The sequence below is a fragment of the Stegostoma tigrinum genome, chromosome 3 (assembly GCF_030684315.1).
Source record: "Stegostoma tigrinum isolate sSteTig4 chromosome 3, sSteTig4.hap1, whole genome shotgun sequence".
Lineage (NCBI taxonomy): Eukaryota > Metazoa > Chordata > Chondrichthyes > Orectolobiformes > Stegostomatidae > Stegostoma > Stegostoma tigrinum.
Genome location: NC_081356.1, coordinates 43914394 through 43935051, shown reverse-complemented (window position 1 = coordinate 43935051; position 20658 = coordinate 43914394). Strand labels below are relative to the sequence as shown.

Below are 20658 nucleotides of genomic sequence, written 5' to 3'. Positions count from 1 at the left end.
AACAGTCCTGGAGTAAGTAAACTTTCACAGAATTCCCTACAGTGAGAAAATAGGCCCTTCAGCCCAACAAGTCCACACCGACCCTCAGGGCATCCCACCCAGAACCATCCCCTATAAACCCACTTAATCTACACACCCCTGAACACTACAGGCAATTTAGTGTGGCCAATCCACCTAGCCTGCACATCTTTGGACTGTGGGAGAAAACTGGAGCACCCACAGGAAACCCATGCAGACACGGGGAGAATGTGCAAACTCCACACGGACAGTTGCCAAGTGGTGGAATCAAACCTGAGTGCCTGACACTCTGAGGTAGCAGTGTTAACCACTGAGCCACCAGGCCACCCAAGATGCACTGTAAGAGTTGTTATAACTGATTTTTGATCGGGTTTTAGCTGTCCTCCTTATGTTTATAAACTTGCAGCTTACACCAACCCGTTCAAGGTTTTAACCTTCCCTGATAAAGCTTTGAATAGGAAGCATCCGACTTGTTACATTTGTTTTCCCAATACTCTTTTAATATTACACATCCCGAGAATGACAGGCTCATTTGTTGAATGCAGGAAGTATTTTTCCACCAACAATAGGAAGGATATTGTTAAGTTAGAAAAGGGTTATGTATAAAAGAATTACTAGGATGTTGCTGGGACTGGAGAGTTTGAATTATAAGGAGAGGCTAGATCAGCTGGCAACTTTTTCACTGGAGTGCAGGAGGTTGAGAGGTGACCTTATAGAGGCTTATAAAATTATGAGTGGCATAAATAAGATGAATAGCAAAGGCATTTTCCCTCAGGTGGGAGAGTTCAAAACAAGAGGCCATATTTGTAAGATGAGAGAAAAAAGATTTAAAAGGGACCTGAGGGACAACATTTTCACAAAGAGGGAAGCTTGTATGTAGAATAAACTGGTAGAAAAAGTGGTAGATGCGGTTACAATTACAACATTTAAAAGACATTTGGACAGGTGCATGAATAGGAAAGATTTAGATGGATATGGGGCGAACACAGGCAAGTGGGACTGGGTCAGCATGAGAAACTTCATCGACATGGATGAGTTGGTCCAAAAAGTCTGTTTTCATGTTGTTGACTTGTGTCTGTGATTATAATTGAGTGTGTACATCACAAGCATGTTTATACAGATAGCAACTTGTCGGCTAAAAATATTCTTCAAATCAGTTGGCTTTTAAGATCACTGTTCAATTTCCTCTGCCTCAACATGAAGTGTGCAGTTGTTAACCTGGGACTGGTCAACAAGTCTCTGAGGGCTAAAGTCCTTCCTTAAGTTTTAATCCAAGGCCATGCCCCTTGTTGCCCAGATAAGTTTTGATTGGCACACAATTCTTCTGCTGATGGGCAAGACTACTGTTACCTTGATTAAATTCCACCCTAAGTGTGTGTAATTGGACTGTAGGTGGCATGGTTGGTTGAGGCACTGAGCAGGGGAGCCAGGAGGCATCTAGATGGATCTTCTGCAGCTAGGGATATCTTTGTCAAATGGAGGCTTCCTGGACACAGACAGACAGACGGCAGGATTCCTCAGCTAACATGTGAATTACACATTCGATCCAATATAATTAATCTGTGTACCTCATTTTAGCTTTAATTTATCTTAATGTTTCTGATGGTTTGACACTAGTAGAGTAAAGGATCACTACTTCATGATCTTGAGACCATCTGTGCGCTTAAACCTACTGTTACATGTATACCTATTTTACATCTATTGATCTAGCCATAGTTCACCTACTTATGTACTTTCCTGTAAATATGACTTCAGCTTATATCCAAGCCATTGTTGAATTGAGTGTTTTCTTCCACTTTTGGAAGTCAATAATGAAGTTGGAAACAATTTTGTAACCACAATGGTTTCTTTTTAAAAGTGTTTTTAGAGGCTTGAATGGGTTTTAAGCATTATGAATGGACTTTGAATTGCAACCCAACGTGATAAATATCGCGACCTCAATGTTGTTGGAGAGTTTTGGGAATTTGATTTTGTTTTAACCTTAAGTGAAATACCTAAAGATGAGAGGTGCAGACTTTTGACTTTGAGTTGATCTGTCCTATAAAGTCTTTGGAATTGAATGACTGTGTAGAAAAAATATTTCCAAGAAGAGAATAATGAACTCAGTTACTTTTCAGAAAAGCATTAATGTTAGTTCCTGACCAGAAATGTTGTGTTCAAGCCTTGAAGATGTTACTTAAAACTGACTACATTGAGACTCAAGTGTATGATAGTACCAGGAAGACAATATTTGCTTGTTGCAAAAATTAGTCACAAATGCCTTAAACCTGCCAAGGTGTTAAATACAGTGCTGGTGATTTGAGTATTGTGCAAGTGGTGTTTTCAGTATTGTACCAGAGGTATGTTTTGGGTGCTATATCAATATTATTTTGTTTATTTTCAACTTAGTAAGGAGTGCTTTGGAATTGCACATTTACTGTGTGTAAAAAATGATCAATTTTCTGTTATAAATGGATAGTATGGATCAATCGACATAATTTTCATTTCTTTTGTAATAAATTTTCTTTTTACCAAAACAAAAATCTGCAGTGTTGTAAGCTTTTGTTTCAGCAGGAGACCACTTTGTTAACACCAAACAAATAAAAATACAGTCATGAAGGCAGAACAATGCCCCTTCTTCCTCGGGCAGCTGAGGACATTTGACCTGTCCATAAGGTGCCTCATCAACTTCTACAGATGCACCATTGAAAGCATACTGCCCTGTCACGTAACTGCCAGGTATGACAACTGCTCTGCTAGGACCATAAGAAACTGTACAATGTTGTGTGCACAGCCCAGACCATAACAGAAGCCAACTTCTATCCATGGGCTCTGTTTACACAGCTCGTTGCCAGACAAAGATGGCCAACATCATCAAAGGCCCATCGCTCCCTGGTAGTGACCTCTTACAATTCTTCTGTCAGGCATGAGATACAAAAGCCTGAACACAAGCATAAAAGCATGTTCAGGAACAACTTCTTTCCAGCCTTTATCAGATTGCTGAATGGGCTCTAGCCTCAAATAATGTAACCTGCAATGTCACCTGTATGCCTCTACATCTTTTTGATCTGTACATCCGTTGTTTGCTGTGGTCTGCCTGTACCACTTGTAAACAAAGCTTTTCACTGTATTTTGATACATGAGAATAAAATCAGTCAGTCAATCAATCAATTAATAATCTAGCCACGCTCCTGCCTTAGATCTGACTTCACTGATGATAACATCAGATGGGCTCATAGCCTAATTGCACTTATGTATGTATGAAGAACAGGTATCTGAATCGTATGATGCCGGTGCTTATAAACGTCTGCTGTATTAACCAAAGGAGAAAAGTAACATTTGGATTTTAGAAGCCTTTACCTAAGGGAACAATTTGAAGAACAAACCAAACAAAGGTTTTAAGAAATGTCATCACAACCTTGAGGGCATCATAAAAATGAATGGTGACGTGCTTCAATTAATCACCACTGTGAATTGTTGCCGACCTTCCAGAGAAGGGAAATGTTTCTTTTGATGTATCTGGGTTGGGAACTTTGCATACATAAATGAAAGTAATCAAAAGAGATGCTCAGAAGAAAACGAAGAAAGAAGTTATCCCCTTTTTCTGCTGCTCACTTTCAACTATAACTGTGTTGCTGCCTTCTCAATTCTGACAGACCTACTAGTCAATGCTAGAATCTGGCATTTTGCTAACAAATGGAATCTCATTAAGATGTATTCTCAGGATTGAGATCCTGCCCTTTAATTTCTCGGAGCTCTCCACAGTTAGTGGAGTAACCGTATCAGGATATGCAGTCATTTCTCCAGTGTAAAGGAGTCAAGCAGCTGTCTTCAGCAGGTCTGGCCTTGGACATATGCATTCACCTATATTCTTCTTGATACTCAAAGGATTCTAATTGTGAGAATTTTAATCTATACACATTCATGTTATTTGCTGATTTAGTTCAATATTTCAGTTTAGATGCTGGATATCCATGTAGATACATTCTCTGACACAGATTTGGGAGTTAATCAAATAGCAAATAATCAAATATCTGGTTCGTGTAGAGTAAAATGATCAAACTCATGTCAGTAGAGCTTCCATTCAGGTGTTGATAAACTTGTATATAATTATATAAATAGATGTTTGACTTCACAAGCACTCAAATGTCACAAGTAACAGGAAATCCTCACCAAGTCTGAATGCCCATTGTGGCTTGAAACAAACAAATTTTAAACATATAGGCATTGTAATGCAACATTTATTTCTGCCAGTTCTTTCATTGGTTTAAAAAAAAAGTTAAACATCAAAACTGGAGCAGCTTAGCAAGGAAACCACAATTATACTTCTGCTGAAGCATCTGAGAATTACATAAATCATCCAAGGATATATTTAAAAAATACACACATCCTTCTCATCCTCATTCCAAGACACTTTCAGACTACATTAAAAGCTTGAAATATGTTTTTCTTTATACTCCTTTAAATTGTGTTTATAACTGTTAGTACCCTTGTTCAATACCTTAACAGATTTTCCAATCAATATCTGAATTCATTTGACACAGAAACCTCATTTTTATCCCGATTTGTGCCGAGCCGGCTAAGAACATAGGAAATAGGATCAGAGGTCGACCATGAGGACTCTCCAGCTGATCCCACCAGTCAGTAAGATCACATCAGATCTGCCCTAAGCATGAATTCCTTTTTTATGGTAGCTCCCCATAGTGCTTAGCCTCTCAATCTTTTTTTTTAAAATGAGCACCTCTTCTAACTATCTTCAGTGATTTAACCTTCACAATTCTGAAGTGAAAAATTCTAGGCACTTACCACCCTCTGGGACAAGAAATTGCTTTGCAAGATAATAAAATGTGAGGCTAGATGAACACAGCAGGCCCAGCAGCATCTCAGGAGCACAAAAGCTGACATTTCGGGCCTCGACCCTTCATCAGTGTCCCTTTATTATCCCCTTGCTATCCTCTTGTAACTGTCTCCTAATTTGAGATTCCCCATGAGCGGAAATATCTTCTCAACATCTACACTGTCAAACTCTCTCAGAATCCTTTATGTTTCAATATCTTTATCCATTGTTCCATTAAATTTTAATGAATAGAAGTCTGACCTGTTTATTCATTCATGATAAATTAATCCCTCGATCCCAGAATCAACTAAGTGAACCTCTTTTAAATTGCCTCCTGTATATTCTGAAATACAGGGACCAAGACTATGCACCGTAATCTAGGTGTGACCTTAGCAACACCCTATACATTTAAACTCTAACCACAAGATTGAAACGACCTACATCCAATTTGTCTTCTCAATTAATTGCTGCAGCTGCATGATAATTTTTACTGATGTTCAAGAATACCCATATCCCTTTGCATTGCACCTTTAAGAACTTCACTCCATTTAATTAATCTTTTAATTCTTCAAACCAAGGTGCACAACTTCCTTCTGTCATACATGAAACTTTAGGGGAAGCGCGGCAGCTCAGTGCTGTCTCGGCGCCAGGGATCTGGGTTCAGTTCTAGTCTTGGGTGACTGTCTGTATGAAGTTTATACATTCTCCCCGTGTCTGCATGTGTTCCCTCCCACAGTCCATAGATGTGCAGGCTAGGTGGATTGGTCATGCTAAATTTCCCAAAGTGTTTTGGGATGTGTAGATTAGGTGGCTTCTCGGAGGATGGTTCTGGATAGGATGTTATAAGTCAGTGTGGACTTGCTGCGCCAAAGGGCCTGTTTCCGCACTGTAGGGATTCTATGAAACTCTATCAACCAGTTATTTGCCCACTCTCAACCTCTGTATATCCATTTGCAACTTCCTTACATCCTCAGCACAACTTGCCCTCCCAATTAGTTTTACATCATGAACAAATTTGGATATATTACACCCATGTTGACTCTTTGCTGATAAATGTTTCTAAATCCTCTGTTGTTTGTTTCTCAATAATAGGCTGTAGCATTCTCCTAATGAAAGGGATTTGGTTACCTAGCCTGTAGTTTCCTGCTTTCTGTCTCCCTCTTTCTTGAACAATGCCCACAGTAACAGTTTTCCTACCTGCTGGATCCCTCTCAGAATCCACCGAGTTCTGGAATATTTTGATAAATGCCTCTGTGGTCACTGCAGCCACTTCATTTAAAATCCTCACATACTGGGTATCAGGCCCTGGTGACTCATCTGCCTTGGGTCTTATTAATTTGTCAGATATTCTGTTCTTTGGGATAGAGATTTTCAGCAGATCTTTCTGCATATCAAGAAGACTGATGCAAAATATTGGTTTAAATGATCTGATATTTTCCTGTTCCTCATTATCATTTCTCCAGTTGCATCCTCCAAAGATGCCATGCTGATATCATCTACTGTCATTACTCCATGTAAACTTTATATATAGATTTCCTGCTAGCTTAGTTTCATCATCAACTTTGTCCCTCTTTATTAGCTTTCTGGTCATTTGCTAATGCCCAATCCTTTGTCCTACCATTAGTTTTTGCCACTTTGTATGCCTCAGTTTTTGATTTGATACTCTCCTTGTTGACCTTTTTAACCATAGTTGGTACATTTGTTTCATCAAGTCACCCGTTTTGACTGGACTAAACTTTTGCTGAGCATAATGAAATATCTGCTCAAATGTCTACCAATTTCATTGTATTGGCCTTCTAATTTAGCTATTTTCCACACCAACCTTATACAACTATACAGGCAGCACGGTGATAATGGGAACTGCAGATGCTGGAGAATCCAAGATAACAAAGTGTGGAACTGGATGAACACAGCAGGCCAAGCAGCATCTCAGGAGCACAAAAGCTGACGTTTCGGACCTAGAACCTTCTTCAGAGAGAGGCGGCACGGTGACTCAATGATTAGCACTGCTACCTCACAGCACCAGGGGCCCGTGTTCAATTCAATCCTTGAGCAACTGTCTGTGTGGAATTTTTCACTTTCTTCCCGTGTCTGTGTGTGGTTCTCCTCCATGTGCATCTGTTGCCTCCCACAGTCCAAAGCTGTGTCGGTTAGGTGGATTGGCCATGATAAATTACCCATGGTATCCATGGCTGTATAAATTAGCTGGATTAGACATGGGGAAATACAGGGTTACAGGTAGAGGGTAAGGGGATGGGTCTGGGTGGAATACTCTTTGGAGGGACGGCATGGACTTGATGAGCTGAATGGCCTGTTTCCACACTCTAGGGATTCTGTGATTCAGTGAGCTTGCCTTTCCTTTAATGCTACTGGGTCAAAACTCTGAAATTCCCTCCCTCATGGCATTGTAGGTCTTCCAACATGACATGTACTGTAGTGGTTCAAGGAGGCAATTCACCCAGTACCTTTTCAAGGACAATGAGGGAAGGGCAAAACAAAAATATGGCCAATCAGCAGCAATGCCCATATCCCATGAGGGAATAATAATAATAATAAAAAACTCTGCTCATATCTTTGTAAATACCTTAATTTAAGTTGAGGTGACTGGTTTGAGAAACAAATTGCAGTCTCTTAAAATTAAATTGAAGTGCTCAGTAACTGCCAGAGAATTCTCAATTACAAGATCTCTCATTAATCCTACCTCGTTATGCATTGCTAGATCTCTAACAGCTGTTAGAATCTTGTATATATCAGATAAGGTCACTGGATGAGGCTTGTCCAAAGCTAAATTCTGGATCCTCTTAACTGCTTCAGTTACAGTCACACTCTGCTATCACTGACCACAGTTCAAATTTTATGTAATGAATGAATCATAGAATGGTGCTGCAGATGGGTGAAACATTCCTGTGTGTTAGGGCAGTGAAAATCTTGAGAAGTTCTTGCCCCTGGAAGTTCTCAATCAACTCATTCTTGTGTTGGGAATGCATTCTTATTGGTGGCTACCTGAACCACATAAGATCTGTCCACGCTCACTGATAAGCACCACTCAAAGCCAGGGCTACAGGGGAGAGACAATACAGGGGAACTACCATTTGTAATCTATTCAGATATCTGCAAGGGACAAAAGTAATGAGTGAGAATTTATTGTTTCAGTTTTCCAACAACATAAATTGGGTGGGGGTCTTTATGAAGTCTGAATGGGGGAGAAACCATAAAGCGTCAGAAAAGTAAGCCAGTCAGCCTATTGACCATGTTCTACCATTCAATGAGATCATGATTGATCTGATAATCCTTAATTTGACTTTTCAGCCTTTTCCCCATATTTCTTGGTTCCTTTACTGACTAAAAATCCATTTGCCATAGCCTTGATTATACTTTATGACAAAGACTATGGCCCCAGAATGTGACTGAATTAGGCAGAATGGGAAAGTTTGGTTTTCTGATGGTATGGTTGAGATCCGTCATCAAATTCAGCAGTGAGTTTGCACACATGTTGAAAATTACTCTAGCTGTGTGGCATGTTTGTTGTTGTCGTACATATGCATGTCATGAGTACTCATTCTCGCAAAACTTTTTAAAATTGCTTCCCATGATCAAAATAAAATCAGCAGTGTGAGAGAATAAGGTGGGTGATCTTGCAGCATGGGCTAGTACCTGGGACTTCGATGTTGTGGCCATTTCGGAGACATGGATAGAGCAGGGACAGGAATGGTTGTTGCACGTTCTGGGATTTAGATGTTTCAGTAAGAACAGAGAAGATGGTAAAAGGGGGGGAGGTGTCGCATTGTTGGTCAAGGACAGTATTACAGTTGCAGAAAGAATGTTTGGGGACTCGTCAACTGAGGTAGTATGGGCTGAGGTTAGAAACAGGAAAGGAGAGGTCACCCTGTTGGGAGTTTTCTATAGGCCTCCGAATAGTTCCAGAGATGTAGAGGAAAGGATAGCAAAGATGATTCTCAATAGGAGTAAGAGAGACAGGGTAGTTGTCATGGGGGACTTCAACTTTCCAAATATTGACTGGGAGCACTATAGTTTGAGTACTATAGATGGGTCAGTTTTTGTCCAGTGTGTGCAGGATGGCTTCCTGACACAGTATGCAGATAGGCCAACAAAGGGCGAAGCCACATTAGATTTGGTACTGGGTAATGAGCGCGACCAGGTGTTAGATTTGGAAGTAGGTGAGTACTTTGGTGATAGTGATCACAATTCTGTTACGTTTAATTGAGTGATGGAAAGGGATAGGTGTATACCACTGGGCAAGAGTTATAGCTGGGGGCAAGGCAATTACGATGAGATTAGGCAAGATTTAGGGAGCATAGGATGGGGAAGGAAACTGCAGGGGATGGGCACATTAGAAATGTGGAGCTTATTCAAGGAAAAACTCCTGTGTGTCCGAGATAAGTATGTACCTGTCAGGCAGGGAGGAAGCTGCAGAGCGCGGGAGCCATGGTTTACGATGGAGGTGGAATCTCTGGTCAAGAGGAAGAAGAAGGCTTATGTAAGGATGAGATGTGAAGGCTCAGTTAGGGTACTTGAGGGAAACAAGGTAGCCAGGAAAGTTCTAAAGAGAGAGCTCAGAAGAGCCAGGAGGAGACATAAGAAGTTGTTGGTGGATAGGATCAGGGTAAACCCTAAGGCTTTCTATAGGTATTTAAGGAACAAAAGAATGATGAAAGTAAGATTAGGGCCAATCAAGGATAGTAGTGGTAAGTTGTGTGTGGAGTCAGATGAGATAGGGGAAGCGCTAAATGAATATTTTTCGACAGTATTCACTCTAGAAAATGACAATGTTGTTGAGGAGAATACTGAGATACAGGCTACTATACTAGGTGGGAATGACGTTCACAAGGAAGAGGTATTAGAAATCCTACAGAGTGTGAAGATAGATACGTCCCCTGGGCCGGATGAGATTTACCCTCGGATCCTCTGGGAATCCAGGGAGGAGATTGCCGAGCCTTTGGCATTGACCTTTAACTCATCATTGACTACAGGAATAGTGCCAGATGACTGGAGGATAGCAAATGTGGTTCTCCTGTTCAAGAAGGGGAGTAGAGACAACCCTGGTAATTATAGACCAGTGAGCCTTACTTCAGTTGTTGTAGTGTTGGAAAAGGTTATAAGGGGTAGGATTTAGAATCATCTAGAAAAGAATAAATTAATTAGGGATAGTCAGCACAGTTTTGTGAAGGTTAGGTCGTGCCTCACAAACCTTATTGAGTTCTTTGAGAAGGTGACCAAACAGGTAGATGAGAGTAAATACTGGGCTAATGGTAAGATTCTTAGTAGTGTAGATGAGCAGAGAAATCTCATGTACACAGATCCTTGAAAGTTGCCACCCAGGTTGACGGGGCTGTTAAGAAGGCATACAGTGTTTTAGCTTTTATTAATAGAGGAATCGAGTTCCGGAACCAAGAGGTTTTGGTGAAGCTGTACAAAACTCTGATGCGGCCGCTCTTGAAGTATTGCGTACAGTTCTGGTCACCGCATTATAAGAAGGATGTGGAAGCTTTGGAAAGGGAGCAGAGGAGATTTACTAGGATGTTGCCTGGTATGGAGGGAAGTTCTTACGAGGAAAGGCTGAGGGATTTGAGGCTGTTTTCGTTAGAGAGAAGAAGGTTAAGTGGTGACTTAATTGAAACATATAAAATAATCAGAGGGTTAGATAGGGTGGGAGAGCCTTTTTCCTAGGATGGTGGCGGCGAGCACGAGGGGGCATAGCTTTAAATTGAGGAGTGAAAGATATAGGACAGATGTCAGAGGTAGTTTCATTACTCAGAGTACTAAGGGAATGGAACGCTTTGCCTGCAACGGTAGTAGATTCGCCAACTTTAGGTACATTTAAGTCGTCATTGGATAAGCATATGGACGTACATGGAATAGTGTAGGTTAGATGGGCTTGAGATCGGTATGATAGGCCGGCACAATATCGAGGGCCAAAGGGCCTGTACTGCGCTATTATGTTCTATGTTCTTGTGGCCACTGTCCATGGTTATTTACATGTGCCATGCACCAGTCAGTTTTTATCGTTCTGTGCAAGGTCAGTAGTTTTCCTGCCTTTTCGCCAAATCACAAGGGAGGGGAATAGTTCTAGTTCCATTCAGGCAAGGTAAATCAGTGATGAGGGTGTTTTGGGAGTGGGGCTTGGGGTATGGTTTGGCATGTAAGCCCTGGTACCTTTCTGTGCTGGGAGTTTGGTGGAACAATCAGTCAAAATGTGAAAATGATAGTTCTGAAGGGCAGTGTCTCTGCTGTGCAAATGTGTGTCTATCTCACAACGTTTACTCGCAGAATCATTCCAGAACTTTCAGTTCATTACAACATTTCAATAACTTGTTTGATTATTCTTTGACAATGTGCTTCATAATGAATTAAAGGTAGGAACAGCTGAGCCTGCAAGTTCAGCTATGCTCCTTCAAGAGGCAAGTGTCCCTCATTCGTTGTACCCATTGATACCTACCAACTATGAGGTGTGCCACAATATTGAACTCCCTGCATAAGCTCATCAACAGATAATCATATATACATGAATGAAGTGAAACTATTTTAATGCAAAATATTTATGTGTGAAATTTAATTTTATAATAAACTGCTGCTTTCTATAAGTCTTAAGTAAAAGACAATGAAATTATTCAGGAAGGTTGTGGCCGTAATGCAGAGCTTCCCTATCTGGTTAGGAAGCTCTTTATTAAGCTGCCTGTACCTGCTATGTTGTTAGCTGGCAGCAGGTTTAACCACTGAAAAGCTTCCCCAGCTGTTAAATCACAAATTTACCAGGCAGACCACTCGCATTCGGGATTCTAATTATGATCGTGGAGGCGAAATGCATAAAGGGAAGAGAAGGTGGCACTGTGAAGTTGAGAAAGACAAGCACTTGTTCAAATCCTGGCCATTGTATGTATTTCAGATTAACTGAATATCCTGTTTCTTTTTCTCAATGATTTTCCCCTCCAACCTTGACTCTTAACTTATCCTCTGGAGGACTTCCTTCATTTACTTAAGATCAGCTGTCTTGAAATTGGTCCATTAATTTTATCACTTGCTGAGGCCCTTTCACAAAGGTTAAATCTGATGTTATTAGGAACACTGGCAGTCAACTGGAAACGATCTAACCAATTTTTTCATCAGCTTGCACTCTTTATTGAAAATGGTATCAGTATTGCCACTTCCTTGGTTGTTTTCCTCCTTTCATTCTTACCTGAAATGCAGTCTGCACATCAAATTTAATAATTTCCAAAATCTGTCTGGCTGTATCTCAAAGTATCATAGCACATGGCGAATGTATCTTCCAAGATCATAACTTTAACAGAATAATACATTCATAATTTCTCCCAAATGTCTGCATTCATACTAAACAGGAAATTCACAGCATTTATTCTCTCTGCTTTCTGACAGACACATTTTTAGCCAAGTGTAAGGGTTGACACCATGTACTTTCAGTTTCTACAAGACAGTGTGACAGTGTGGTGGCAGGTGCAATTTGAAGCACTGAAAGATTGATAATAGCAGCTTTCATTTCTTGCTGACATACACCCAGCTGAGAATCAAGGAAAGTTAACTGAAGCAGAGTTGCCTGAATGCATTCAGCAAAGAGATCAACCTCCGTGCCAAAAAACGTTTTGGACTGATGATGGCAGATTCTTCACTTGCGAAGATCAGTTGGGAAGAGATTCGTCAGCTATTTCATCAGCACAACCGTTGGTGGCTGTAGAGTCCTATCCTGGACCTGCAGATCCTGGGGCAGTGCAGGCAGGGTAATGCTCCGGACAGTGGGGCTTGAGATGTGGGCTCCTTCCTGCGTTTCCATCTGTCCTCTGCAGCTGCTCTCCTCGAACATTCAAACTGTTCTGTCGCCGTTGTAATTTTTTTCCGCCATGCGTCCCTGTCAGAGGCCAGCTTTTGTCATTCCATTGAGGCGATGCCGGCCTGAGACAGCTGTTGCTTCAGTTGGTTCTTGTAGCACTTGCACAGGGCACCGCGGTTTCTTTTGCCATCGCAGAGTTCCCCAAAGAACACTGTCTTGGGTATTCTGGTGTTGTCCATCCATGATACGTGACCCGACCATCGACGTTACTTCAGGAGAAGGGTCGCTTCGATGCTGGGGAGCCGGGCCTTTCCAGCACTTCGTTGTTCGAGACGTGGTCCTGCCAGGTGATGCCCAATATAGACCGCAGGCAACGTTGGTGGAATTGTTCCAGCAGCCGCATCTGTTTCCAATACAGAACCCAGGCCTCAGAGCCGTAGAACAGTGTGGTGATTACCTCGGCCTTGTAAACCTGGATTTTCGTCGACATGCTTATCGAGTGTTTCCCCATACATGCTTCCGCAGTCGCCCGAAAGCGCTATTTGCTTTCGCAAGGCAATTGTCGACGTCTCCTGTGACTGTAGCATCGTTGGAGATTATGCTTCCCAGATACGTGAAGCTTTCAACCGTGTTGAGGGGGTGGCCGTCGATCGAGATTCGAGGTGGGTTGTATGCGCTGCATGGTGGCTTCTGGTACAGGATCTCCATCTTCTTCAGACTGATCGTTAGCCCGAAAGCCTTTGCAGCTTCGGAGAAGCGCGTCACTGCAGTCTGTAGCGCATCTTCTGTGTGTGTGAATAGGGCACAGTTGTCTGCATACAGCAGCTCCATGATGGGCTCCCGTGTTGTCTTCGTGCGAGCGAGCAAGCGGCGCAGATTGAAGATATTGCTGTCCGGGTGGAAGCGAATGTAGATGCTGTTCGTGATGCCCTCCTTCGCTTCCTGCAGCATTATGTTGAAGAAGATGGTGAAGACCATTGGTACCAAGATGCAGCCCTGCTTCACGCCATTGCTGATAGGGAATGGGTGTGATAGGTCAACATTGTATTTCACCTTGCCACTCTGACCTTCATGAAGTTACTGTCGGATGGTTAAGAACTTAGGAGGGCATCCGAGCTTCCCCAGGATTTTCCATAGACCAAAGCGGCTGACAGTATGGAAGGCTTTGGTGAGGTCCATGAGTGCCACGTACAGTCCAATGTTCTGCTCACAGCATTTCTCCTGAAGTTGGCATAGTGCGAAGATCATGTCGGATGTGCCTCTGTTCGCTGTAAAACCACATTGACTTTCCGTCAGGTTGTCCTCCACAATGGTGGGAATCAGTCTGCCCAAGAGGATTCTGGAGAGAATCTTCCCGGCTGTAGACAGCAGAGTGACACGTCTGTAGTTCAAACAGTCTGATTTCTCACGCTTAGTCTCCCTGTATGAGAACATCACGAAGTCATGTAGATCAGCTGGCATCTCACCTTGTTCCCAACAGAGTGCAAATAGGTTGGTGAGTTTGTTCAGGAGCGAAGCTCCTCCTAATTTGAATACATCTGCAGGGATTCCTTCGATACCGTGGGCTTTGTGGAGTTTCAGCTTAGAGATGGCGGATTGAACCTCATCCAGCGTTGGTGGACGGTCGAGTTCGGATCTGATGTCCTGCTGTGGGATTCTCTCGATGGACGCTGTTTGTACTTGGCGATTGTCCGCGAAGAGGTTCTCATATTGTTCTGTCCATCGCTCCATAATGGGTTCTTTGTCAGTAAGCAAACTGGCACCATCAGCAGAGCGCAAAGGGGCCTGAAGTTGGAGGGTCGGTCCATACATCGTGCACAGAGACTCACAAAAAGTGCCTGCATACTGCTGTGTTTGTTCTGCCAGCTTTGACCACCAGTCGTTTTGCATTGTTCTGAGGTTGGCTTGCAGGATACTGCATGCAACTCTGTAGTCTTCTTTGGCTGTTTTGTCGTCAGATCTGGAGAGCAAGGTCTGATGGGCACAGCGTTTCTTCTGGAGGAGAGCCTGTGTCTAAGTGTCATTTGACTGTGCACCGTCTACTTGCCACTGCTTGGCAACAATCTCCTCACAGCCGTAGCAACGACAGCAGCCGGCTGAAGGAGAGGCCTCCGGTGGACGCCAAGATGGATCCCCAGCAGGTGGAAGATGCTGTAGTGGCGTATTTTGTTGTTTGCTGACATACGCCATTGAAACCAGCAACAACAACAAAAATAACCATGTCTACCAAAGCGGAGCAGTCCAGCCTAAGACAAGGACAACTCTGACTCCAAACCCAGGTTGACGGAACTCACCAGCCTTGGCAGGCCGTTCCTCTAGGAGAAGGAAACCTCTGAATTTCAACCTTCAGCTTCATGGCCGCCGCAGTCGTCTCAGCTTGCTGTGCCATTGTGTAACGTCCCCTGGCCTAAAGAGTGGCGTCGGTTCGCACGCACCAACTGTCACTATAAAACTACGCAACATAGGTGGGAAGAAAAGTCCTACAGCGATGGAGGAGGGCCGTACTAGCAGGTGTTAGATGACACTGGAAGTCGCAGTCTCAACTCTGCATGTAGGCGGCTCAGACCAACGGGTCATCTGTCTGCTGACTGAAGGCAACAACAGCATTCGGCAGCCCTCTTCAGGGACAGCACTGCTTGCTCTGAATGGAGATGGACCTAGAAAAGGCGGTTCAAAGAAAGCTTGCCTTACCATCACCTGGTTGGTTCACCACGGCCAACGGGCATCTCCTTCTAGCAGTAAGAACAAGCAGATTAAATCTAAACACTCAACAAACCTCAAGCTTGCCTGCTGGAACGTACGCAAAATACAAGACTCACCAGCAAACGAACGCCCGCAAAGATAATCGGCCCTTGTCACACGCAAACTGTCCCGGCTGAACATCGATATCGCTGCTCTAAGTGAAGTCCGTTTCGCAGACCAAGGTTCGTTGGTAGAACATGGTGCAGGCTACACTCTGTTCTGGTCCGGCAGAAGCAGCACCAACAACAGACTCTCAGGAGTAGGTTTCATGATCAAGAAGACAATCGCCGACAAGCTCCAAAGCCTACCAATTGGCCACTCGGATCGTCTCATGACCCTGCAACTCCCACTACAAGCCAACCAGTTTGCCACTCTTGTGAGTGTCTACGCCCCCACACTGCAAACTGAGCCCGCAGTCAGAGAAGCTTTCTACGACCAGCTCAAGTCTCTCCTCCTGAAAGTTAGCACGAAAGACAAACTCATCATCCCAGGTGACTTCAATGCGAGGGTGGGCAACGACTCAGAGGCATGGCCCGGAGTCCTGGGTCAGCATGGCATTGGAAGCTGTAACGACAACGGGAGGCTGCTTCTGGAGCTCTGCACAGAACTCAGACTGGTGGTAACAAACACACTGTTCTAACAGAAAGCAAGATTCAAAACGACTTGGAAGCGTCCCCGATCCAAACATTGGCACCTCGTGGACCACGTCCTAGTGCGCCAAAGGGATAGATCGGACGTCCTATAGACCAGGGCTAGGTTGAGTGCGGACTGCTACACGGACCATAGGCTGGTATGGACAAAAGTAAGACTAATAGTCAAGCCAGTGACAAAGAAGAGGGGACCATGTTCCAAGAAAATCCATGTAAGCAAGCTCTGCAATCTTCGTGACGAATTCCAGTCCAAGCTAGAGGAGAGACTGGAATCCAAGGACTCATCGGTCACAGATGGCAACACAGGCAAGACATGGGATCACCTGAAGTCTGCATGCGAGATACAGCTGTTCAGGTGGCTGGATACACTTCTAGGAGGAACAGAGACTGGCTTGGACTACACTTGATTTGAAATATCAGCTTACTCATTTACTTATTTAATGGAGATGTAAATGGACAAAATTTCCTTTCTGGTCACAGAAATGTTTGTCATCAGAATGAAGTTATAAATTTTTGCAGCCCAATAACTTTAAATATGCAGTATCAAAGAACTGATAGAGCTTAGCAGTGTCAATAGGATTTAATGGTCCAGGATTATATGAGTACTGGAGAATGCAGTAGTGTCACACGTAAGTAGGGGTTAACTGCCATTCACAAACTCATTGCATTGGACGTCTTTTAATTTACTGACGGCTGTCCTATGGGAAGAAATTAAATAAGTAAAGTAATGGTTATTGATAAAATTTATTTGTATGATATGAGATGGGCCACACTTGGGCAAAGATTTACAACCTCTCAGTCTTGCATCTGTCAACTTGTCTTGTGGCAGTAGTATTTGTAAAGACAGGCCATGGTTACTTGTTACTGTACTGCAATTTCAAGCTTCTTACAATTGTGTGAAAATGTACACTTGACTGTGACAAAGAGAAACCTTGTCTCTTTGCCCTTCTCGACTGCCTGGAGCTTTTGACAGGGTTTAAAGACAATCCTTCTCCAACGCCAGTACACTGTCATTCAGGTGGATGGGACTAGTTTCACCTGCTTGCATTCATTTTTTTTACCTAATTGTATCCAGTCAGTCAGTTGCAATGACTTCACTTCCTTCCGTTCTGTTAGCTGTGGTGTCCTCAAAGAATGTAAACTTGACACCGCACCCCCACAAACTCCTGCGTTCATCTGCACACTTTCCCCTAATGAAATCTTCTGAAATAACAGTTAGTTTTAAGCAAGAACCCATTGATATCTAGTTCTACCACAGCTTTCATGATTGACTCCTCTGCTGTTACTCAATTATTGCATTTTCCTGAGGATTCAATATTGAATAAGAGAAGCTTTTCACCAGGTTGAAGACTGCTAGGGGATTTGATTGAAGTTTTTAAAACTGTGAGGGTTCTAGGCAGAGTAGGCAGGGAAAGAACTGTTCTTTCTCATAAAAATGTCAAGAATTAGCTGGGACAGATTTTTTTTTAAATCAAAAGCAAATATAACGAGAAAAAAATGTCTTGTCCATGTTTCTGTTGGATACTGTGTGGAAAGCACTGCAAGTGTGGTGGAGGCAAATTGAAATGAGGGACTGTAGATTCATTGGATGGTGATTTAAATAGAAACACCATTCAAAGTTTAGCGGATAAAACAGAAGAATGGCACTCAGTCAAAACATTCATTCAGAAAGTTGCTGTCGACATAAAGCGCTGAAGAGCCAACTTGTAACTGTAACAATTCTGTAATTAAATGTTAGGAACCAAACATTTCTCTCTGATACCAACTTTCTCTCTCTCCCTATCAACAATCTGAAATTAAACCAGTCTGTTTGAAACCTTGGTGTTATATTCGTTCCTTAGCCAAGCTTCTGATGTCATATTCATGTCATCCCGAATATTGTTGTACAAGACAAATTTGTATCTGAGAGGGTTAACTGATATTACAAGGTAAAGCCCATCCAGCAGGATATAAGGATTGTTGCTCAGAGGAGCTAACCAGATTTCTGTGTATTCTGTGTTCTGTATGTTTGCCAGATGGTGTATAGCACTTCAGTGATTATTTTTAACATTAGTAGCAATTAGCTGGTGCAGTAATGTGTACTTAATGCTAAGTTAATCTTGATTGTCCTGTGTGAAACTGTTGTGTAATCTCAGATATGATGTAACTGTCCGCTAAGATACATGCAATCAACATATTTATTCATCAAGATTGGCGCTTTCTTCAACTGAGCAGTTCGTGTGGGCACCCTATCCATGCAGTTCCAAAATCTTGGACAAATACTGGCAAGATGATTTAGGGAAGCTACCCAAGGGTCTCAGCTTCATCACAATTACATGGTGAACAATAGTATGGATTTGCTTTCATAACGAGAACTACCTATATTTCCTGCTTGGCTCTTGTCTCAGCTCAGCTGCTGCTGAATCCTTCATTAAAGCTTTTGTTGCCTCTGGAAGTAACTTTTCAAATATATTCCTGATTTGATCTCTCGCATTCTATTCTCCATAAATGTCAAATCATCCAAATCTTAGTTGCAGGTGTCTTAACTTACATCAAGTTCTGTTGACCTTTTGTCATGGTTTATTGTGCTGTACTGGATTCCAACCAAACAACATCTTGATTTCAAAATTCTCAGCTCCATTTTTAATTCCTTTGGAATTTGCAAGTTTAAAAAAAGGAATAAATCCAATTTTCAATGGTTCATGTATCCTATACTTCAGAGTTATTTGCAATGGGAATGTCCTGGAACATAGAACAGTACAGCACAATACAGATCCTTCAGCCCACGATGTTATGCCAACCTACTCTAAGATCAAATTACTCTGCATACTCTACAGGTATGACCTAAGTTAACCTATTGTCTTTGCTTTATTGTTTTTCTATGCTCTTCAACATGAGCATGTTATGACAGTGATGGATATTATCAATCAAAAGCTGGAGACCATTCATGTGAATGCAATCAATAATCACCTTGACATTGTTTTCAATTTAAGTATTAGCGAACTGTAGCCACACACCAGAAGAAGGAAGACAACCAGCATGTGTCTCATGTCAAAAGAGATATTAGGGGAGAGGATGCGAAAAAGACACAAATTTAGAAGTGAAAGCTCAAAAACAGTCTTTGGGGCAATATATAGTGGAGGTTGCAGGGTTCTGCTGGTGAAAATTCTATGGTGTATCACTTGTAGGAACAGCATGTTTTATAAAGTGCTATTCAGTAACTTAACAGTCGTTCATGTGATTAGGGTCCCCAAGAATGTAAGTCCAAACACTGGGTGATGCCATCTAGTCAGAGGGCATCAGCTGTATTGAATGACATTGCCTCTGGCAAATGAATGGGTGCTGCCAGAATGACATCTACTTCAGGCCTAGTGTACAGGAAATGGAATCAAGAAGTTGAAAAATGGGTGATCAGGAAAGAGGCAGGACAGTGGCATCTTCCTCCTTGTCTAACTGAAAGGGATGTCAGATGGTGGATTTTGGCATTATTGATTTCTCTTGTGTCTATTTGACGTGATACATTACTATGTCCACTTGCCATGTTTAACAGTAAAAGCCGCAAACCAAAAACTTCAGAACTTCTGTTCAACAACACATCCAGTTACATAAACAAGAACTTTGCTTTTTGCTATTCCTTAACAGGGTGTTAACCTGGGCCAGCATTTGTTATTCATCCTTAGTTACCCTTGACAATGTGTTGGTGATCTGCCTTCTTAATTTCCTACAGTCCAAGTGAGGTCAGTAGACCCATAGCACTATACAGTGTGTATCACCTAGAGTATTGTGTACAAATTTGGTCTCTTCTAAGGAAGCAAACACCTGTCAGAGAAGATCTTGTGGTGCATGGACAGTGGCTCTCCCTCTGTGGTACCAGAAAGCCTAGCTTCAAGTCCCACCTGCTCCAGAGGTGTGTAATAATACCTCTGAGCAGTTTGATTAGAAAATATCTAGCCTTACCAAAGGGAGAATGCAACAGAGGTTGACCAAACCTTTCCTGGTATGATTGAATTGTCTTATCAAGAGAGATTGAGGATCCTGGGTTTGTATTCCTTCAAGATTCAAAGAATTAAGATGACCTAATTGAAACCAATGAAATTCTCCAGAGCATGACAAGGTAGAAATGGGAAAGAAGTTTTCCTTGGCTGGTAAGTCCAAAAACAAAGGGCTGAAATAAATTCCAAGATAATAAACTGTGAGGCTGGATGAACACAGCAGGCCAAGCAGCATCTCAGGAGGACAAAAGCTGACGTTTCGGGCCTAGACCCTTCATCAGAGGAGTCAGCTTTTGTGCTCCTGAGATGCTGCTTGGCCTGCTGTGTTCATCCAGACTCACACTTTATTATCCTAGCTTTCAAAGCTTTGCTCCTTCTTCAAGTGTCAGTGAGACAGGTAGTATCTGACACAGAATTTATAAGTAAAAGATCAAAGGATCACGCCACTGTTGCGAATGTGTTACACAAACCTAAGATGCTGTTAAATCTTTTTCAGTTAAAAGGTTTTAATTGACTAATATGTAGCTATAAATCCCCAAATTCATTTCAAATCACTATCCTGAGAGAACTAAAGATTTTATCAGTGTAACAAAGACGTGACATTTTAGGTCAGGCAATGCTTGTTAGATGCGAGACCTCGCCTAGAATCTGCTTGTATTT

At 42.3% G+C, this 20658-nt stretch overlaps 1 protein-coding gene across 24 annotated transcripts in view; it reads left to right on the top strand.

The window, feature by feature from the left end:
* LOC125450923 (receptor-type tyrosine-protein phosphatase delta) overlaps nt 1-20658 on the top strand; it is a 2532553-nt gene that overhangs the window by 1251638 nt on the left and 1260257 nt on the right. The gene's annotated exons all lie outside the window — the stretch shown is intronic.